At 40.1% G+C, this 23,837-nt stretch overlaps 1 protein-coding gene across 7 annotated transcripts in view; it reads right to left on the reverse strand.

Moving 5' to 3' along the window:
* BCAS1 (brain enriched myelin associated protein 1) overlaps positions 1-23,837 on the reverse strand; it is a 127,165-nt gene that overhangs the window by 90,125 nt on the left and 13,203 nt on the right. The window lies entirely within an intron of this gene.

The following is a 23,837-nucleotide window of genomic DNA, read 5'->3' on the forward strand; positions in this document are numbered from 1 at the left end:
AAATTGAATCCCTGAACAGACCAATAATGAGCCCTAAAATTGAGGAAGTCATACATAGACTACCAACCATAAAAAAACCCAGTACTAGATGGATTCACAGGTAAATTCTACCAGTTGTACAAAGAAGAGCTGGTACAGTTCCTACTGAAATTATTCCAAAAAGTGGAGTAGGAGGGAGTCCTTCCTAACTCATTTGATGAGGCCAGCATCATCCTGATATCAAAACCTGGCAGATATACAACAAGAAAAGCTTCAGGCCAATATCCTTGATGAACTTCAATGCAAAAATCCTCAATAAAATACTGGCAAATGGAATCCAGCAGCACACCAAAAAGCTTATCCACCATGATCAAGTAGGATGCAAGTTGGTTCAACATATACAAATCAATAAATGTGATTCATCACATAAACAGAACTAAAGACAAAAACTACATGATTATCTCAACAGATGCAGAAAAGGCTTTCAATAAAATTAGACATCCGTTTATGTTAAAAACTCTCAATAAACTAGGTATTGAAGGAACATACCTCAAAATAATAAGAGCCATGTATGACAAACCCACAGCTAAGATCATACTGAATGGGCAAAAGCTGGAAACATTTTCTTTGAAGACTGGCATAAGACAAGGATGATCTCTCTCACCACTCCTATTCAACATAGTATTGGAAGTCTTGGCCAGGGCAATCAGGCAAGAGAAATAAATAAAGCGCATCCGAATAGGAAGAGAGGAAGTCAAACTATCCTTGTTTGCAGATTACATGACATTATATCTAGAAAACCCCATAGTCTCAGCCCCAAAGCTTCTTAAGCTGATAAACAACTTCAGCAAAGTCTCAGGATACAAAATAAATGTGCAAAAATTACTGGCATTTCCATGCACCAACAACAGTCAAGCCAGGAGCCAAACCAGGAATGCACTCCCACTCGCAATCTCCACAAAAAGAGTAAAATACCTAGGAATACAGCTAATTAGGGAGGTGAAAGATCTCTACAAGGAGAATAATGAACCAGTGCTCAAAGAAATTAGAGATGACACAAACAAATGGAAAAACATTCCATGTTCATTGATAGGAAGAATCAATATCATTAAAATGGCCATATTGCCCAGAGCAATTTATAGATTCAATGCTATCCCTATTAAACTACTGTTGAGATTCTTCACAGAACCAGAGAAAACTATTTAAAAATTCATATAGAACCCAGAAAAGAGCCTGAATTGCTAAGGCAATCCTAAGCAAAAAGGATAAAGCTGAAGGCATCATGCTACCTGACTTCAAACTATACTACAAGGCTACAGTAACCAAAACAGCATACTACTGGTACAAAAACAGACACATAGACCAATGGAACAGAATAGAGAACCCAGAAATAAGACCACACACCTACAACTATCTAATCTGTGACAAACCTGACAAAAACATGCAATGGGGAAAAGATTTCCTATTCAATAAAAAGTGCTGGGATAACCGGCTAGCTGTACACAGAAGATTAAAGCTGGACCCCTTCCTTACAACATATACAAAAATCGGCCGGGCTTGGTGGCTCACGCTTGTAATCCCAGCACTTGGGAAGGCCGAGGAAGGCGGATCATGAGGTCAGGAGATCGAGAACACGGTGAAACCCCGTCTCTACTAAAAATACAAAAAATTAGCCGGGTGTGGTGGCGGGCGCCTATAGTCCCAGCTACTCGGAGAGGCTGAGGCAGGAGAATGGTGTGAACCCGGGAGACAGAGCTTGCATTGAGCCGAGACCACATCACTGCACTCCAGCCTGGGCGACAGAGTGAGACTCCGTCTCAAAAAAAAAAAAAAAAAAAAAAAAAAGAAGACATACAGGTAGTCAACAAGCATATGAAAAAAAGCTCAATATTACTAATCATCAGAGAAATGCAAATCAAAAACCACAATGAGATACCATCTAATACCAGTCAGAATGATATTATTAAAAAGTCAAAAGATAAGATGCTGGTGAGGTAGCGGAGAGAAAGGAATGCTCATACACTGTTGGTGGGAGTGTAAATTAGTTCAACCATTGTGGAAGACGGTGTGGCAATTCCTCAAAGACCTAAAGATAGAAATACCATTCCATCCAGCAATTCCATTACTGGGTACATACTCGAAAAATAGAAATCATTCTTTTATAAAGATACATGCATGTGTATGTTCATTGCAGCACTGTTCACAATAGCAAAAACATGGAATCAACCTAAATACCCACCAATGATAGCCTGGATAAAGAAAATGTGGTACATATACACCATGGAATACTATGCAGCCATAAAAAAGAACAAGATCATGTCCTTTGCGGGAACATGAATGGAGCTGAAGGCCATTATCCTTAGCAAAGTATTGCAGAAAAAGAAAATCAAATACTACGTGTTCTCACTTATAAATGGGAGCTAAAAGATGAGAACACATGGCCACACAGGGGGAACAACACACACTGGGGCCTATTGGAGGGTGGACGGTGGGAGGAGGGAGAGGATCAGGAAAAATAATTAATAGATATTATTTCCTCACCCAGGTATTAATAATACCTATTTCATCACCCAGGCTTGATACCTGGGTGACAACAAACCCCCATGACACAAATTTACCTATATAACAAACCTGCCCGTGTACCCCTGAACTTAAAATAAAAGTTAAAAAAAATGCAAAAAGATGACATACCAAAGAGATGTTACTTTTCATTTTTAAAAAAGTCAAAGAATTTAAGGAAAATTAAAAAGAAATCAAGAATGACAATAGCAGCTCCAAAATATTTAGAAGGTAGAGTTGAAAATTTTGATTTTCTTAGTGCAGAAAAATATTTTGTGCTGCATGTTTTTTTAAAGAAAGTCATTTTATCTGTATATGTGATTAAAACCTTATTTCCAGTGCCATCTTCGTGTAATTGTTAAGAACTTGGATTGTGGATCACAGGAACCTGGCTTTGACTCTTAACTGCTCACTCTTTAAATGGATAACCCGGGTAAGTTATTTCCTGTCTCTGTGCCTCAGTTTTCTTACAAATTGGCATGAAAATAACAGTGCCTCCTTCAGAGGGTAATTCTGAGGATTAAATGAAATATTGCCCATACAGTGCTTACCGCAGGCTGGTAGATGATTGGTGTTCGGTAAACAGTAGTCATTTTTGTTATACTAATATATTATTAATATAATTACCATTTTGTATTTTTAAATGTAAGCCATAAGGAAAGGAATTATTCCAATAGTTTAATTTACAAACTTGAGTTTTCTAGAAAGACTTTTAAAAACAGTAGTGATATAAATCAATTTATCTTAAGAAACATAAGTATCTGGGCCAGGCAAGTTTCAGAAATGTTTATCATTTTCAAAGTACCAAATATTCTAGTCAAAACAAGCTGCTTCATCAGAGTTCTAATTATATATTTAAACATACATGCACACACACACATGTTTGTATTACAATATTCAAAACTTCTGAGGAAGAATTATCTTTTTTTTTCATGTGCCAAAGCTAAAACTTTCACTTGCTACAGCTGTGTATTAGTCTATTTCCATACTGCTATAAAGAGCTGCCCAAGACTGGGTAATTTATAAAGGAAAGAGGTTTAATTGACTCACAGTTCAGCATGGCAGGGGAGGCCTCAGGAAACTTACAATCATGGTGGAAGTCAAAGGGGGAGCAAGGACCTTTCTTCACAAGGCAGCAGGAAGAAGTGCCAAATGAACGGGGAAGAGCTCCTTATGAAACCATCAGGTCTTGTGAGAACTCACTTACTTTCATGAGAACAGCATGGAGGAAACTGTCCCCATGATCCAATCACCTCCACCTGGTCTCTCCCTTGACACGTGGGGATTATGGGGATTAAATTCCAGATGAGATTTGGGTGGGGACACACAGCCTAACGACATCAAGCTGTAAAAACAATAGCTAACATTCATTGACTGTTTCCCAGCATTAGGATAAATGTGTGTAACAAGAGGCATTTTATTTATGTATGACATTTGTTTATTTATTATTTATTTATTTGGATAAATGTCTATAACAAGAAACATTTTATTTAAGTATAACAGCAAATCTACAAGTTAGGTACTATCATCACTCCCATTTTACAGGTCGTGAAACTGAGGCTCTGAAAAGTCAAGTCAGTTTTCTAACGTTGTCCAGCTAATGATTGGTAGATTTAGTATTTGAACCCACGTTTGCCTGATTCCAAAGTTCAAACTCCCAACAACATGTGGTAACCAAAGCAAGAACAGAAGAGAAAGAAGAAATAGAAGGGAGGGAAGATGAACAAAGTAGACAAAGTTTAGTTAATAGAATTAGTGGATACTCAAGAAAAAACTATGTACAAGAGGGGGAAAAAACCCTGTTTTCTCACATCTGGGAAACATTGATATCTATATATTTTTGGTTTTAAATAAAAATTAGGTTATGTCATTCATCTGCATAAAACCATCCAAAGAAGGGCCTCACAAAATTAAAACAAAATCCAAACTCTCTACCATGGGCCACACCCTCCAGAACTTCAGCTCGTACTATGTTTTTCCTCACACCTCTCAACATACCAACATATTTCCACCCGCAGCCCTCACCACTAGTTATTCTTTCAATCTGGAAATATTTTCGCTAAGATCTTCCTATGGTTACCTTCTTATCATTCAAGACTTAGGTTATGTCAGGCCTTCCCTGACTCCTCCATCTGAAGTAACCCCTCCTGCTCACTCCTGTTTATTCTCTAGACTCCACAGAGAATTCATCACTCTGAAATGATCCCATTAATTTCTTCTTCACTTGTTTCCTCTCCACGACCTGTAAGCCCCAGGTGGACCCGGACTTGGTCTGCTCTGCTTACAGCTGGATTCCAGTGCCTCCCATAGTGCTAGACACTAGGATTAAGCCAGGAAACATGGGTGAAGCAGCAAGCACAGAGCTTGGGGCACAGCCTAGCAAACACTCCACAAAGGACCATGATTGTAACCGTAGTAGGGCACACCAATGAACAGGTTGGGAAACTGAGTCTCTGAGAAAAGACTAATGTTGTGCTGGATGAAATTTCTTTTTCTGACAATACATTATCCAAATCCTCCAAGCTTTCAGTTTAAAGAGGAAAGCAGGAACTATCATTATAATTTTATTTACAAAGTGTCCATGTATGAACATTATTCACCGCCGAATCATCTCTTCCTATGCAAGCAACACCGTCCTATGCATCAATATCCTGATCTGTCAGGATTCAGGATAAAGTGGACATATACACACTAATTGCAAAGGGAAATTGTAAATCTTGCAAAAGATGCAGGGGTTTATAGAGTCTTGTAACATTGGTGAGCTGCTCAGATCACACACATGACCGTGGTTGGACAAGGATCTGGCAAAGTTAAAACAGATCACCGAAGAAGGAAAAGTGGACAACACAACACAGTAAGTTCTTCAAAAGAGTTATATTAGAATATCAAAAGATTTTAGATTTCCCAAAAGGCCTTTGGGAAAACTCAAAACTTTACGAAGACCTCAAAAAATTATGCAAAAATGACCCTTCAATGGTCATGCTGCAAGAGTCAAATGACACTTCAAACAACTGCGGCTTTCTATGTTGTGCAAATGCATTTGTTGTTTTAAAGGTCGTAAAGTCAGGGTACATGTGGCAGATACTTATGACTTGGAGGAAGATGTTAGATTTGAAACTTTCACTGAATGATCGCATTTCATGCTTTTCATCTGTACATTAAAAAGCCAGAATGTCTTTGCCAAGAAATTCTAGCATAAATAAAAGAAAAGGATGGGATTTTGGAACATCGTGGTAGAATTCTTGACTATCAGCTTTATACAACATGTCTGGACATTTAGTGATGGAAATGCTGGATTCCAAAGGAATGTAGGCAAAGGTACTACTACCCCCATGCTCTTCAGAAAGCATCCTCTAAAAGCAACAGTGATGATCAGATACTGTGGGGCAAGACTGACAGTGACACTCACGATTTCCACTCTTCTCTTTAATCATATATTTCCTGTCATTCATGTGCTACAAAACTCTGGAATATGCAAAGCTCATTCAAATGCAAAGCCAGCCTTTGCTCCAACATGAGCATATATTTTCATTTAAAGACAAATCAGATGTTTCATTTGGTCTTTTGTTTTTTTTTTTATAAATCTGATAATAATGTACATTTAACCTGTGTTTACAACCAAAATAATTAATCTCTCTGAACCCTTTGTTTTTCCTGTCTCTATCCTCCACCCTCATTGCCAGATGAATAACATCTGCAACCTGATGTGGCATATTGAACTTTGTTTATACTCACACAAACACGTATAAGCATCCCAGATACACATATACAGGGACTGTATCTGTCCTTGTTGTTTTTATAGAAATTGGATCACATTAGACATATTTTCTGATGACTTTTGTACATTATAGTTGGTCTTCACAGTCAATAGCTCCAAATCTATCTTATCTTCTAAAATAGCTGCATAATATTCCTCAGTATGGATATACCAAAAGATATTTAAACCATTGCCTAATCAATGAATATCCTGGTAGTTTCCACATTGTTTTTTCCATTTCCACTATAGTGGAATAAACTTTCGTGTTCAAAAATCCTAAACTGGTGCTATATTTCTATAGAATAGAGGCACAGATGTAGAAGTGTTACCCTCAAATCAATATGCATTTAGTTTTGAAAAACAGACACTGCCATATTATTTTCTTAAAAAGGCTCTACAGATTCACATTTCCAGCAGCAATGAGTGTCTCAAGCACCTTTTAAGTGGTAAGCAGCTTACCAGGGGAGGTGGCCTATTATTCTATCAGTGGCTTCAGTTGTTAGGACACCACGGGTCAGCTGTGGAGATACGGTTGTGGGGCAGGTTGAGTTCAGGACACATAGAAGATTGCCAAAGGGTGACTATTATTACTTTGAGACTCTGGAAAAATTAGCCAGGAAACAGAGACAAGAGGCTCAGGGTGCAGCAAAGCAGCCAAATCAGGACGATATTGTTTTCTTTGGAGCAGATATACTAATGGCCAAGGAACTCATAAAAAGATGCCTAATGTCATCTCATTAGGGAAGTGCAGTCAAAGCCACAGCATGATACGTCTTCACACCCACGAGGATGGCCATAATCAGAGAGACAATAACCAGTGGTAGGGAAGATGTGAAAAAATCGGAATGCTCATGCATTGCTGGTAGGAATGTGACATGGTGCAGCTGCTTTGGAAAGCAGTTTAACAGTTCCTGGAAAAGTTAAACATGGAGTTACCCTAAGACCCAGCAATTCCATTCCTAGGTAAGCAAGAAAATGAAAACATATGGCCACACAAAAACTTGTACACAAATGTCCATAGCAGCATTTTCATAATAGCTGAAAAGTGGAAACAACCCAAATATCCATCAATTGGAAAAAGGAAATCTAGCATTTGCATATAATAGAGTATTAATCAGCCGTAAGAAGAAACAAAGCACCGATCCATGTTATATCATGCTTTATACTTGGAAGCATGATGCTAAGTGAAAGACGCCAGACACAAAAAGCAAAATATTGTATGATTCCATTTATATAAAGTGTCTAGAATAGGCAAATCCATAGAGGCAGAAAACAGATTAGTGGTTGCCAGTGGCTGGGAATAGGGAAAAAACTCAGCGCTAAAGGGTAGGGAGTTTTGTTTTGGAGTAATGACGATGTTCTGGAATTAGACGTGGAACGGTTGCACACACGGTGCAAATATCCTTAAAATCACGGAATTGTCACTCTAAAAGGTGAATTTTATGGTAGGTGAATTGTACCTCAATTTGTAAAAAGAAGAATTAGATAAATAAACAGCAACACAGCACCAAGGGGTGGGGGTAGGAAATAGACAACAAATAGGAGTGAAGAGTTCACAGGAAAAGACATGCAGCCAGCTTTTAAGCAGAAGAAAAGATGTTTGGCCTCATAAATAGTAAAATAAAAGCACAATAAAATTATGACACTTGGCTTTCCCTTGCCAAATTGGTTAAAAAGGAGACAATTGATGACCCCAGTGGAAAGCGTATAAAAAAAGAGCAGCTGTGGCTGGGTACGGTGGCTTAACGCCTGTAATCCCAGCACTTTGGGAGGCCGAGGTGGGCAAATCATGAGGTCAGGAGTTCAAGACCAGCCTGGCCAACATGGTGAAACACTGTCTCTACTAAAAAACAAAACAAAACACCAAAAAATAGCTGGGCGTAGTGGCGGGCGCCTGTAATCCCAGCTACTTGGGAGGCGGTGGCAGGAGAATCATTTGAACCTGGGAGGCAGAGGTTGCAGTGAGCCGAGATTGTGCCACTGCACTCTAACCTGGGCAACAGAGTGAGACTCTGTCTCACCAAAAAAAACCACAAAAAAACAAAAAAAACCAGCCATATAGATCGTCGGTGGGAGTGTAATTTGGCCACTTCTTTGGAAATAGCTCAGTAATATCTATTAATACTTAAAATTTCACAAACACTGTAAGTCTAACTTCCACTTCTAAAATGTTATCCTAGAAATAAAATTGCATAGGGGTACAAAGGCTTACGTATGGAACTATTTGCTAGACTACTGTAGTTGTGGCAAAAAACTGGAAATGACCTAAACACTTACTAGTAGAAACCTGGTTAAATAAATTATCATATGTCCTTGAGGACACAGGGACACAAAGAGGGGAATGACAGACACTGAGCCTACTTGAGGGTGAGAGGAGGAAGTCAATCAGAAAAAATAACTAGTGGGTACTAGGCTTAGTACCTGGGTGAAATAATAATCTGTACAACAAACCCCCATGACGTGAGTTTACCTTATAACAAACCTGCACATGTACTCTGAACCTAGATAAAAGTTTTAAAAAAATAAATAATCATATGTCCCTACAATGAAATATTCCACAGGCATTAAAATTCCCCAAGGAATTTTAGTAAGGAAAAAAAAAAGCTGTGCCCAACAGCACATACAGTATGTTTCCATTTGTTTTTAAAAAATGGTGTCGGGAGGTTGAGGAGAGAATTTATAAATAGACATGCCTGGGATACCTCTGGATATAAGAAACTGTAGAGTATTTACCTCTAAGGAAGGAAATTTGGGATGGGGCTTGGGGAGCCATCAGAGTTAGGGTGGGGATTTTTTTCTCTGCCTTATCTTATTATGCATATCGCTCAGAATGTTTGCTATGTGTATGCACCTACCCCATCCATTAAGAAATGAAGAAATAATGAAAAGAAAAAATGAAAGTAGGGAACTAGAAATGAGAGGTGGGATTCAAAGTGGACTGAACACTTGACCTATTTCCCAATTTGCCTGGGGCTGGCCCAGCAGCGAGGCAGGTTCTAACCAATGAGCATCAGCTTTGAATGGAGGGGTTGATAGGCTGGGTGGGCCCTGCTTGCTGAGAGTGTCATGGCCTTAGGGACATCTCCATGTTGCAGAGTCTGAGCCTCTGCTTGGCAAATTCAGAAAATCCAGCTTTTCTTTTTATATCACCTGGAGTTGATGTAACTCTCAGAAGGCATTTTTAAGAGGACTCATGAATTAACCACATAGCCAACTTACTGGCTTAAGACTACATGACATAAAGCTGCAAAGGGGGCCAGCCACTGGTAACATCCCACCACCGTCCCTCTCTGTGGAAAACACAGATGGGACGCACATTGTGACGGGCAGGATGCCTGGTGAGCCCACAAATCTGCAAGCTCAGCTGAAATTGGTTACAGGATTTCAATGTTTCATTGCTTGAAGCTACGATAACTTGATGATGATGATGACGATGACAATGATTTTTTTTATAGCCATCTTTTTAGAGGGATTTGAAGTAGGGAAAAAAATAAACCTCACACTATTGGAGGTTGCCAACTATGAGGTCTGCTGATTGTTTGGCCAACACAGTGTTTATATTTTTTTGAATTGGGAAATTTCATTTAAAAGTCCTAAAATCAGGCTGTTATTGAAATATCTTATTGTTGGCTCAGGGTTTCCCAGGGCAGCCATCCTTGAAACTGTGGGGAGCCCTATTAACAAGGAGGCTTTCCAGTTCCTTGCAAACTCCATTTCATTCAGAGCCTTGAGCCAGTTCTTACATGGTCCTCAGACTTGAGCTAGTGCAAGAATACCCGGGAGGGGTTGTGGGAACAGATAGCTGGGCCCCACCCCCAGGGAAGGGGGTGTTTCTGACTCTGGAGGTCTGGGCTCCGGCTGCAGAAACTGCACATCTAACTGGTACCCAGGTGATGTGATGCTGCTGGCCCAGGGACAACTCTGCGAGTCACTGCTATTGGGCACTGCTATTGCACCCACACAAAGAGGCAGGCTCTGCTTACATTTTTCAGTTCTTGTTCCCAGAAACATTTGCTCTTTGGGGTATGCTTTGCATATAATGGATCCTACCCACTAATACAGTATGCTGCTTTTATTGATAAACTTCCAGAAACTTGAAGGGCACCTTACCATTTCTTTGGTCTCACTGATTATTTTTATTTTTGTTAAATGAAAATTGTTGGTAAGTTCTTTTTGGTGTGGTAAAAGGATATGAAAAGCTGATTTTAAAAAAATGTCCACTCTAGGATTAGAATTGTAGGTGCGTTTATTCTATTTCAAGATCTGGTTAAAATGCACCTTGAGGAAAAGAACTGAGTGCAGCTGTTGTTATTTCTCAATTCTGTTTCTCTTTTCATGTTTTTTTCATGTTGTCTCTTGGTCTGTCCTATCTCTCTTGGTCTATCCTCCAAGACAGAGATGAGTGACCTTGAAACCCTGCCAATGTTTTTATCTTTGGAGCCCAACTGTGCTGCCTTGTTTTCTTCTCCGTCCAAAGAGGCAAAGAGAAAGTTGCATATTACTCGACAGCAGTTGCGTGACAGTTAAAATCAGACTGTATGAGTCATGGAACAGTAGTTGTGTCCAGAGTATCAGTCATGGTAAGTACAAAAAAGTCCTTAAAAATTTAAAACAGAAATGCCAATGTTTTATTTTTGAAAAATGTGAAGAAGAAATTTTCCGGCCGGGCGCGGTGGCTCATGCCTATAATCCCAGCACTTTGGGAGGCCAAGGTGGGCAGATCACCTGAGGTCAGGAGTTTGAGACCAGCCTGGCCAACACAGTGCAACCCCATCTCTACTAAAAATACAAAAATTAGCCAGATGCGGTGGCACGCGCCTGTAATCTCAGCTACTAGGGAGGCTGAGGCATGACAATCACTTGAACCCGGGAGGCGGAGGTTGCAGTGAGCTGAGATCATACCACTGCACTCCAGCTTGGGCAGCGGAAGGAGACTCTGTCTCAAAAAAAAAAGAAAAAAAAAAAGAAAAAAAGAAATTTTCTAAGTGTATTCCAAATAACTTTTAATATTGGATAAACATTACGAGTTTAAAAATACTTATGCCAGAGGAGTGCTGTGACTCGTGCCTCTAATCCCAGCAATGTGGGAGGCCAAGGAGGGACAGTCACTTGAGCCCAGGAGTTTGAGACCAGCCTGGATAACAAAGGGAGACCTCATCTTTACAAAAAAACTAAAAAATTAGCCAGGTGTGGTGGTGTGTGCCTGTGATCCCAGCTACACAGGAGGCTGAGGCAAGAGGATTCCTTGAGCCCTGGAGGTCAAGGCTGCAGTGAGCGATGATCATGCCATTGCACTCCAGCTGGGTGACAGAGCAAGACCTCATCTCAAAAAAACAAAACAAAACAAAACAAAACAAAAAACTTACGCCCAGGTAAAAATTGTCAGAGAAAAATAAGAAAAAAACTGAATGCCCAACATTAGCATAATGGCTGAATGAATTATAGTATGTCTATACCTTGAAGTACATTGTAGCTTTAAAAAAAATGAATTAAAGTTATACCAGTTGAATTTGGAGTTGAGATGGGGAAGATTATTACAATTAAAAAAAAACACTATTAATGGCTGTGCTGGGAAACGTCTGTATAGGGCTAAAGTAAATTAAAATAAAGACCAGACCTGAAGAATCCCTGAGCGGACAAAGCCTGTTAGACCACATAAATGACCTAAGCCTTGCTTGATTTGCAGACATAAACAAAACAACTCGAACTGTTTCTTGTAAATGCCTATGCTAAAGAAAAACAGAACTTGAGCTCAACCAATCAGAAACAGTCAAGAAACTTAAAATTATATAACTGGGTACCTTCCAATGAGATGATCAAATAAGGCAACTGTGTAATTGTAACACATCAAACACATTTTATATTATGCTTCTGCATTTTCCCTTAATTCTTGCATGTAATGCTTTGTCATCAAAACACTAATTCCCTTTTGGTTTTCTTTTCTCAAATTAATGAATTGCCTCTATTCAGATACACTCTTTGAAATTTTATTGTGTCTCAGATTTGTCTTTTACAAAGTATAGAACAAAGAGAAAAATATGAAAGAAGAAATATTAAGTTGTTAGCTTGGGTGTCCTTGGAGGGGGTAGGGAAGATGCGAGATGAGGAAGAAGCCAATAAGAAAAAGAAAAAGACAGGTTTCACCAAAACAACAATAACAGAAAATATGATTGCATTTATTCATATATGTTAATTGGTATTTATGTAAGTATATATGCATGTAAAAATAAAATACAAAGAATTAAAATGCATACTAATAGTTATTTCAGTTATCTATAGCTGTGTAACAAGCATCCCCAAAATGATTGACTTAACCACCATTTTATTAGGTCATGATTCCATGCATTAAGAATTCAGGGCCGGGTGCGGTGGCTCATGCCTGTAATCCCAGCACTTTGGGAAGCCAAGGTGGGTGGATCACGAGGTCAGGAGTTTGAGACCAGCCTGCCCGACATAGTGGAACCCCGTCTCTACTAAAAATACAGAAAATTAGCTGGGCGTGGTGGTGGGCACCTGTAATCCCAGCTACTTGGGAGGCTGAGGCAGGAGAATCACTTGAAGCTGGAAGGCGGAGGTTGTAGTAGGCCAAGATCATGCCACTGCACTCCAGCCCTGTGGACAGTGCGAGACACCATCTCAAAAAACAAACAAACAAAAAAAAGAATTCAGGCAGATGCCAGGTGCAGTGGCTCACACCTGTAATTCCAGCACTTTGGGAGGTTGAGGTGGGCAGATCACCTGAAGTCAAGGAGTTCCAGACCAGCCTGGTCAACATGGTGAAAACCTGTCTCTACTAAAAATACGAAAATTAGCCAGGCATGGTGGCACGTGCCTGTAATCCCAGCTATTCAAGAGGCTGAGGCAGGAGAAACACTTGAACCGGGAGGTGGAGGTTGCAGCAAGCCAAGATCGTGCCACTGCACTCCAGCCTGGGTGACAGAGTGAGACTCTGTCTCAAAAAAAAAAAAAAAAAAAAAAAAAAAAAGAATTCAGGCAGAGAGGATAGGATCAGCTTATTTCTGCTCTATGATGTCTGGAGCCACAGGTGGGGTGCCTTGAAAGGATGAAGATGGCTGGGTCGGCTCACACAGGGACATATGTCTGGAGCTTTAGTTCTGGCTATGGGCTGGTTCCTATGGTCCTTCCTCATACGGCATCTATTAGCTGAAATGCCCATGATGTTTTCTTTACTCACAGGTCTGGTTCCTGGACTGGGATGGCTGGAATATTTGGGAACTGGCTGGGCACCTATCTCTTGCCTCATGGCTTCTTCATGTGACTAGCTTGGGCTCTCTCACAGCATGGCAATCTCAGGGTAGAACTTCTGATATTGTGTCTAGCCTTTCTCAGAGCTAGTGTTGCAAGAGACAAGGCAGAAGCTCCAAGTCTTCTTAAAAGGCTTCTTGAAAGTCCTGTGTCATCCCTTCTACTACATACTGTTGGTTATATAGGACCAGCCCAGAGGGGACTACACAGGGGTGTGAATACCAGGAAGCATGGGTTATTGGGTGGTGGGTTGTGTGTGTGCATCTTTGGAGACTATCAACCACAATAATGCAATAGGGAAGATAATTTTATCTAACAGGAATTCTCCACTAGACTTTTTGGTGAGAAAAAGCACTGAGTTTGAGAAGGATGAGATTTCCCCAGGGCTCTTGCTCACTCCCAAGGAAGACAGAGGCACAAGGAGCTATTGGGCCATACGGGAGAGCCAGTGTTCAGAACTCTCTGTTATTACTTTAGACTGAGTGGTGATACAGTGCAATGGAGGGAAAGAAGAAAGGAGAGTGCCTGTGAGTGTTATCAGTGGAGAGTCGTCCAGGTTCTTGGTGTTTTGAACAAAAAAATTGGACAAAATGCACAAACAAAGCAATGAAAGCACAGATTTATAGAAATGAAAGTACACTCCACAGAGCGGGAGCAGGTTTGAGCAAGTGGCTCAAGAGTGCTGGTTACAGAAATTTCTGGGGTTTAAATACCCTCTAGTGATTTCCCATTGGTTACTTGGTGTATGCCCTATGTAAATGAAGAGGATGAAGTGAAGTTACACAGTTATTTACTTGGTGTACCCCCTATGCAAATGAAGAGGATATTTCCTGCCATAGCTGAAGTGCAGTTACATCCATAGTTGAGCATAGAAAGTTGTGGGTTTTCTGCTTGATTTAGTTCTAGGAAGTCCTTAGCTTCCCTGCCTCCAGACCCTATTCCCCTACCTCACGAGGATGGGGTGTCAAACAGAGTTTCAAGGTGGAGAGTTGAGGATAGGGAGACTCTTGAGTGAGAGACATATAGCAATGTGAGGAGAGAGAAAAGTGGTGTTTAGGATGTGAGTTAGATCTCCTTAATGTCTTTTGAAAGGCCAGAGTGAGGATATGAACTACTTTCCTTTGCTCAATTCTAATAATTCTTTGGAATCACCTCTGGCAGACGCTGCTTGTGGCCTGCCCAATGGCCAATCGTCTCCAGCCCCAACCATGTATTATTATTATTCGCTTGCATCTCAAAGAGATGCTTGATTCCCAGTATCCCATGCAGCTGGTATGGGCCATGTGATGTAGCTCTGGCCAATAAGAGGATGCCTACATGGTGGCAGAGGCTTCGGGAAAGGATCCTCCTTCCTCGCATAATACAAGGAGAAAAAAAAAATGGTGGCAAAGTTTGGCCTTTCCTCTCCTGCTTTTGGATCCCATGATGTAGAGATGTGATGTTTGGTTCTGTGACAGCCATCTTGTGAGCAGGAGTGACACAATTGGCTCATGTACTTGGTGTTTTGATGAGGCTGTCAGACTGCTGTACCAAATTTAGAACTGCCACCTCCAGACTTCTTGCTCAAATTAAAAGTGCTATTTACTTAGCCAGGGTTGCATTCCTCGAAGCTGAGTGCAGCAGAGTCTGGGAACTTGCCCTTCGGCCTTATTATTTTGTTCCTCTGCTACCACTGGCTTAATATGCCACTGTTCATTCATCAACCATTTCTAAGTCTTTAGTGTATCTCAGGCCTTGTGCTGAGCTCTGGGACCCTCATAATAAGAAAGGATGGCAAGTGTCCTGCTCTCAGGGACTTTTACTTGAGTTTGGAAACAGATAAAAAATAACACCAATTGGAGGGAAATAGTGGACACTAGGAGAACACACGTATTTGCTCCCTTCCAGACAAGTGCTGTTGCCTATATTTTTTACTACATCAGGGAGCTATGCTTTTTGGCATCAGGTCTCCCATTCCACTTTGACTAGGCATTGATATTGGCAAATGCTTCTCTTCTCACTCATTATGTTATTGGCAGGAGCACTTTTCTCAAGTTAGAATTTTCAATCCAATAAAATGATTCCACTTACATCTTTTTTTTAAGAAAAGCAAAATTAGTCTATTCTTTTTAGGAACAATGACTAGGAGCAAAAAAGGAAAATACTCATTTTAGAAACCTTTTATCCAGGTCAAACATTCCTTCTGTCTCTGGAAAATGACGTGTCCTGGCAGGGAAGGCATGTCTTAGTCTCTGCCATACGTTAGCAGTGAGGCCTGAGAACTAATGTCATAAATTTGCTAGAAAGGAATCAAAGAAGGGCAAAAATCAGGCATTTTTATTTCTCCAAAGATCTATGAAGTTTTAGGCATAAATAATATGCAGGTGGGAAAATCTGGTCAGGTGATATGTCAGGGAAAGCCAATGGTAAAGAATAAGTATGAAAATAGCCTCTACTTTATTTGTTTATTTTTTTAAAGAGAGATGGGGTCTCTATGTTGCCCAGGCTGAACTCAAACTCCTGGACTCAAGCAATCCTCCCACCTCAGCCTCCCAGAGTGCTGGGATTTTAGGCGTGAGCCACTGCACCCATCCCAATAGCCTCTACTTTTAGTTTTGCCCGGGCTCCTTTATTTCAGCACTTTTATCTTGTGCCAGCTGCTGTTTTTAGAGCTCCCCTACAAAGTTCATACTATTATTCCAATTTTACAGATGAGACTCAGAATAAACTTCCTTGCCAAGGTTGTACAGCTAGTGAGTGGCCGAGCCAAAACCTATGCTTGGGTCTGTTAGAGTCCAATGCTTGAGAGGATACGGTTCCATTTCCGATGGCTGTAATGAATTACCCTAAATGCCCCAGCACAAATATATTACAGTTCTGAAGCCTGTAGGTCAAAAATGGGTCAGCTTCTAGAAGCTGTAGGGGAGAATCTCTTTCCTTCTCTTCTCTAGTATCCAGAGGTCACCTACATTCCTTGGCTTGTGGCTCCATCCTCCAGCTTCCAGGCCAGCAGTGTAGCATCTTTAAGTCTCTCTCTCTCTTTGTGACATCTGCTCCCATAATCACACCTTTTCCTACTCCAACCCTTCTGCCTCCCTCTCATGAAGACCCTGTGATCACACTGGGTCCACCTGGATAATCCAGGATAATATCATCATCTCACATTCCTTAGTCACATCTGCCAAGTCCTTTTGCCATGTAAGGTCACATACTCATAGGTGCTGAAGATTAGACGTGAGCATTTGATGGGAGGAAGGGCACCGTGCCGTGTGCTGGACTCTTAGCTATGATACTCTGTGGTCTCATACATGAAGAAATTGCATAAGTAAGTTGCACTCCCTAGTGTATGCACTCTCAGTGGGGATGGTATTAATCCCAAGGGGGTGAAAATTGGTTCTATGGGGGAGGATGAACAAAACTCATTCTTTTTATGTATAGAGCACAGATACAGTACATACACAGATACACGTCAGTGATATTACAATTTCATGAATGGGATGTGCTTAGCTCTTAATGCATTACCTCGTCTAGTCCTGGATGTCACCTGTGAGGCCAGCGTGTCATCCCCACTTGCCCACCTGCCTTCTTTGCCCTGGCCGTCCATGCTCTGCCTCCCCTTGCGTCCCTCCCCAACACCTCAGCTCTGCTTGAGTAAGATGACTCTGGGGTCCCCCTTGAGAACATATGTGCCTTTTAAAACTATGTTTTTGTTATTGAAGAACAAATGTTAATTAAATCACATCAGCATTAGCTGCACTCTCACAGAGCTTGGTTTTATGCTAATACTGGCCATCTATCTCTTTAGGTGGGTCTTTTGCAAAGAAACAAACTAGAAAACAACTATATTCTCAAGGTGGTAAAGAGCCTTTTTAGGTATTTCCTTCCCAGAATCTCTAGGCTTAGGCTTTCTCTTCTCTTTTTAGCTTTTGAGTGAAAAAGGTAAGGAGCAGCCGTCATTCTCCTTTCTTATTGGTGGGAAAGTGATTGTTGCATATTAATAGGGGTTGTGGCACCTCCGTGGTAATGTTTCACTAAACGGAACAGCATATTCTCTTTCTAGGATGATTAATTTTGTGTGGCCTGACAGTGGTGTGTGGGACTAAATGTTCTGTCCTTTCTAACTGCCTGATCTCTGAGCCATGGGAGATTGAGTTTCTCCTTCACAATCCACAAAAGTTTGCATGTGAACAAAACAGGGGATCTCTGTACGCAACAGGAGGGTGATGTGCTCAACTGTGAAGTGTGGTCCTACTTGAAGTTGTCTGATTCAATGAGATGCAATAAATTAACATACCACATGTATTGCGGGGAGGTGAAGAGGTACCAGATGACAGTCTCCTGAGGTCTCCCTCTCTTGGGCAGTATATGGGAGGAATGGGCTGACAAAATAGCTAAGAGATGTCATCTCTTCACAAAACACCTCCCCATCACATTACTTTCTTTTGTGCAGACTCCTCCTGCCCCCAGTGATGAATTCAGAGGAATCAAAAGAACTGGTTGAGCAGAAGACACCCTTCTAACATAGCAAATGATCTTTCCCCCCATTCTTTATTGAATTTATTTTTTTTCTTTAGTTGATGTGAGCTGCTTTTGACTATGCTGGTTTTTTTTGTTTGTTTGTTGTTGTTGTTGTTGTTGAGATGAGGTCTCTCTCTGTCTCCTAGGCTGGAGTGCTGTGGCACGATCTTGGCTCACTGCAACCTCTGCCTCCTTGGGTTCAAGAGATTCTCCTTCCTCAACCTCCCGAGTAGCTGGGATTACAGACGTGTGTCACCATGCCCAGCTAATTTTTGTATTTTTAGTAGAGACGGGGTTTCACCACGTTGGCCAGGCTGGTCTCAAACTCCCAACCTCAGGTGATCCACCTGTCTCGGCCTCCCAAAGTGCTGGGATTACACGCGTGAGCCACTGCACCCAGCCAACTATGCTGATTTTTAAAAAACTTCATTGTACCTTAACAGCATTTACAAAAATCAGATTTATCTGATTGAAGTATAATTTACATACAATAAAATCCACCAACTTTAATAGCACACTTCAGTGCATTTTGACAAAATATGCAGTCATGTAGCCTCCACCATGATGAAGGTATAAAGCTTCTCCATCATTGCAAAGTTTCTCGATGCCCCTCTGCAGTGAGTGTCTCAACCAGCCCCAGCCCCTAGCAACCACTGATCTACTTTCTGTCACTACATTTGTGCCCTTTCTAGAATTTTATATAAGGGGAATCATGTAGTATGTTGCCTTTTGTGTCTGGCTTCTTTTTCTTAGTATAATAATGTTGAGATTCATCCATGCTGTTGCATTGATCAGTAGTTCCTTCTTATTTATTGCTAAGGAGTATACCATCTGCTATAGCCTGAATGTGTCCCCCAAAATTCATATGTTGAAACTTAATTACCATGTGATCATATTAAGAGGTGAGGCCTTAAGGAGGTGATTGAGTTTAGAGGGCAAAGAATTATAGACTTTATAAACGGACTTGAGGGAACTAGTTAGTCCCTTTCCTGCCCTTCTGTCATGTCTGCCGTATGAGGACACAGCATTCCTCCCCTCTGGTGGGCACAGCAAGGCGCCATCTTGGAAGTAGAGAACAGGGCCCTCACCAGACAGTGAACCTGCTGGTGCTTTGATCTTGGACTTCCCAGCCTCTAGAACTAAGAGAAAAAAATTTCTACTTTTTATAAATTACCCGGTCTATGGCATTTTGTTATAGCAGCACAAACATATTACGAGACCATTGTACGGATATACCCTAATTGGATTATCCATTCTTCTAATGATAGATATTTTGCTCTAATAGAAATAATTCTCAAGATATTTTTGGGTTCAAATAAAACAACTATTTGAAAAGGATGGAGACAAATTGAGGATACTAATTTAAACAATTGCATTTTGTCAGAACAAGCACATAAACCTCTCACCCAAAGTTTGCAAGCAAATGTGTTTGTCTTAGTGGCATTGCAGGTAAATCACATGGTATGTTGCTTTAACATCATTAGCAACCTACTCCAAAACGGGACACTCAAATAACATCTAAAATTGGTGAGTTAAGCTAGAAATATAACATAAGCAAAAACTGAGACATTTTGATTTTTTAATATATTGTTACTTAAGATGAATAATAATACCAAACTTTTGAGAAAGATCTCCAATCCACATGGATTGTATTACTTAATGTTTGTTTGATATCAAATTCCCATGGTGGTTTGCTCTTACTAAGAAAAAGCACTCTACACGATACATTTCTTTCTAGGAGGATACAGAATGTAATTTCATGTTTTAGTTTAAAAGAGGTATTTTCCCTGATTGATATCTCTCACATTGTATCGAAAGACAAATAAAAGACTTACAAGGCATAAGGGATGTAGGAAAGACTAGTTTTAACTTTTGATTTTAAAGTTCCAAAAGATATGTTAGGCAGAAATAATACAGTTAACTTCAAATAGCAATGGCAGTCTTTATGTCAATTGACATTAAATCCAAGACAGAATAACTTTCCTTATGTGTTTACCACATGCCAGACACTGTTCTGAGAGTTTTAGGAGTATCAACTTATTTAAACCGTACAATAACTTAGAAGCTTTGGTCCTATCATTATTATAATTTCCATTTTACAGATGACAGAACAAAGAAGCTCAGAAACCTGCCCAAGCTCACATATTGGAGCCATGATTCAATGTAGCATTCCAGCCTCTTTGGCTGTTTGCTTAGCCACGGTACCATTGCTGCTTCTAAATAAGCCTTCATAGGAAATATTATTGGATGCCAATGGTATTAGTCTGTTCTCAGGCTACTAACAAAGACATACCTGAGACTGGGTAATTTATAAAGGAAAGAGGTTTAATGGACTCACAGCTCCACATGGCTGGGGAGACCTCACAATCATGGCAGATGACGAAGGAAGAGCAAAGGGATGTCTTACATGGCAGCAGGCAAGAGAGCATATGCAGTGGAACTCCCTTTTATAAAACCATCAAATCTCGTGAGACTTATTCACTATCATGAGAACAGCATGGGAAAAACATGTCCCTGTGATTCAATTACTTCCTACTGGGTCCCTCCCATGACACGTGGGGATTATGGGAGCTACAGTTCAAGATGAGATTTGGGTGGGGACACAGCCAAACCGTATCACCAATGAATTGTTTTAATTGTAATTTTTGTAAGTAGGAAAAGTATAGATAAAAAGAAACCAAACAGTCAACTAGATTTCTATTTACATATTTTTCCAATGACTTTTCTATACCTCTATACATATATGTATACGCCAACAGAGATCAATAGAAATGTGCATCAAAAGACATGGTCAAATAATTCTCTCTGAAGGACAAAAAAGGGTCACCCAGAATTTCACTTTTATACCCCTTAAAACTGCACTGAAAATTATAACTTAGCTAATAACCTTAGGAAAACAGCATGAGGACAACAATAAGCTTAAAAGGGGTAATCACTCTAAAGCAAGTTGCACAGGTTGAAGATGTCAATGAATAACAGGCAAAATTGCTACCTTGGGATTAACTGGGACTCTTTACAAACTCTCCAGCAGTAGCTGAGGATGTTGACAGCAAGACGGCCAGGTGTGAGGGCGAGGTACAAATAACCAATGACTCGGAAATGTGTTTCTTTTCCCTCGTCATGTGCAGGTGTTCACACGGCAACTGCTGTCTCAGACTGTTGTCCTACGTTTCAAGAGAAACCTATTTCCCTCCTTTTGGGAACATCTTTGTAATATACATACATATATATGAAATATGCATATATATGTATATCTCAAATATGTGCATACATGTATGTGAGATATATGCATATATGTATGTGAGATGTACACATATATGAGATATATATGAGATATACCTATGCGTATGTATATCTCATATGTGTTAACACACATGCATACATATATAAAAAACATAAATATATTACAGGTGAGAGAGGAAAGAAAAGAGAAAGTGAGACGGAGGATGGAGAGAAGGGTAGAGAAGAGGCTTTCTCAATCCTAACGATTTTTCCCTATTCATTCCTTGCCCTTGCACTCCATATTAAACATAAGAGGATAATTGAAAACAAACAACCCGATTAAAAATTGGGACAAAATGAGAATGTAAACTGGCATAGTTATTATGGGAAATAGTATGGAAGTTCCTAAGAAAGTTAAAAAATAAAACTACTATATTAGTCTGTTTTTCACACTGCTGATAAAGACATATCCAAGACTAGGAAGAAAAAGAGGTTGAACTGGACTTACAGATCCACATGGCTGTGGAGGCCTCAGAATCATGGCGGGAGGTAAAAGGCACTTCTTACATGGTGGTGGCAAGAGAAAATGAGGAAGATGCAAAAGTGGAAACCCCTGATAAAACCATCAGATCTCATGAGACTTATTCACTACCATGAAATCAGTATGGGGGAAACTGCCCCCATGATTCAAATTATCTCCCATTGGGTCCCTCCCACAACACATGGGAATTATGGGAGTACAATTAAAAATGAGATTTGGGTGGGGACACAGAGCGAAACCATATCAACTACCATATGATTCAGCAATCCACTTCTGGGTATATATCCAAAAAAATGCAAGAAGGGTCTCAAAGTGGTAGCTGTGGCCCCAAGTTCATTACAGCATTATTCACAATAGCCAAGATATGGGAATGACCTATGTGTCCATCAGTGCATGAATGGAAAAAGGAAATATATATATGGACACACACATATACATATACATGTGTGTAAATACACACACACAACAGAATAGTTAATCATACAAAAGAAGGAAATATTGGCATTTGCAACAACATGGATGAACCTGGAAGACTTTAGGATAAGTGAAATAAGCTAGACACAGAAAGACAAATACTATATGATCTCACTTTTATGTGGAATCTAATAAAGTTGAATTCATAGAAGCAGAGAGTAAAATGGTGATTATCAGGGGCTAAGGTCCAGGGAAAATTTTGATCAAAGGGTACATACTTTCACTCATAAGATGAATAAGTTGCATGGTAAATATAAGTTAATAATACTGTTTTGCTTACTTGAAATTTGCTAAGAGTAGATTGTAAGGGTCCTCACCACACCCTACAACAAAAACAAAAAAGTAGCTACGTATGGTGGTGGATGTGTTGAATATATATATACACATACACACACACACACACACACCATGGAATACTACTCAACCATAAAAATAATAAAATAATGTCTTTTGCAGCAACTTGGATGGAACTGGAGGCCATTATCCTAAGTGAAGCAACTTAAGGACAGAAACCAAATACTGCATGTTCTCACTTGAAAGTGGGAGCTAAGCCATGTGTATACAGGGGCGTAGGGTAGCATAATGGATATTGGAGACTCCAAAGAAGGGAGGGTGGGAGTGGAATGAGGGTGAAAGTTACTTATTGGGTACAATGTATACTACTCAGGTGACAGGTACATTAAAAGCCCAGACTTTGCCACTATATAATCACATCCATGTAACCAAAAACCACTTGTACCCTAAAGCTATGATTTTTTTTAAAAGAACCTTCTACAGAGCCCCCAATAGTTCAGGTTCTCAATCCCCAACTTTAGGGTATTCTGAATAGCAGCTATGGGATGAGACTAGGGCATGGAATTTTTAATACATTCCCTAGGAAATTCTAAAAGCTTTGGAACCAATGCTATAATATACCTCCTTCATTACTCAGGAAAGGAAACTGAAGCCCAGAATCTTACATGTGAAAGAAAACAACCATAACCATAATATGATAATGATAGGAGCACTTATTATCTGTCAGGCACTGTAATATGTGCTTTCATTATATCAGATGCTTATGCTATAAGTACTGTCATTATTCCCACTGTACAGATGAGGAGCCAGAGGTTCAGAGAGGTTATGTAACTTGCTCAAGGTCACACAGCTAGTACGTGGCAAAGCTAGCAATCTGATTGCAGAATTCTTACCCTCAACTACTGGGCTATACTACCTCTTCTTATATAATTTATATGTATCCGCCACATAGTAGAGCCTGACCACCCTGGAAGCATTGAATATACAGTCTCATACTCCAGGATAAAGTCAAATAGGTAAGTATATGCCTCAGTTTTAACACTGCCCTCATGTGGACACAATTCTGTTGTCTTTTATAATTTATCAGTTTCTGAGGAATTCCTAAGTGCTGATAATGGCAGAGGCTGTGCACATTTGGGGAAAAGGAATATATGAAATATCGCTGGAGACTATGTTAAATGTTTAATAAACAATCTCCTTTAATCCTGATAGCAATTCTGTGAGGTAGGTACTTTTATCCCCATTTTA

Source organism: Pan troglodytes, chromosome 21, assembly GCF_028858775.2.
Source record: "Pan troglodytes isolate AG18354 chromosome 21, NHGRI_mPanTro3-v2.0_pri, whole genome shotgun sequence".
In the NCBI taxonomy this organism is placed as follows: domain Eukaryota; kingdom Metazoa; phylum Chordata; class Mammalia; order Primates; family Hominidae; genus Pan; species Pan troglodytes.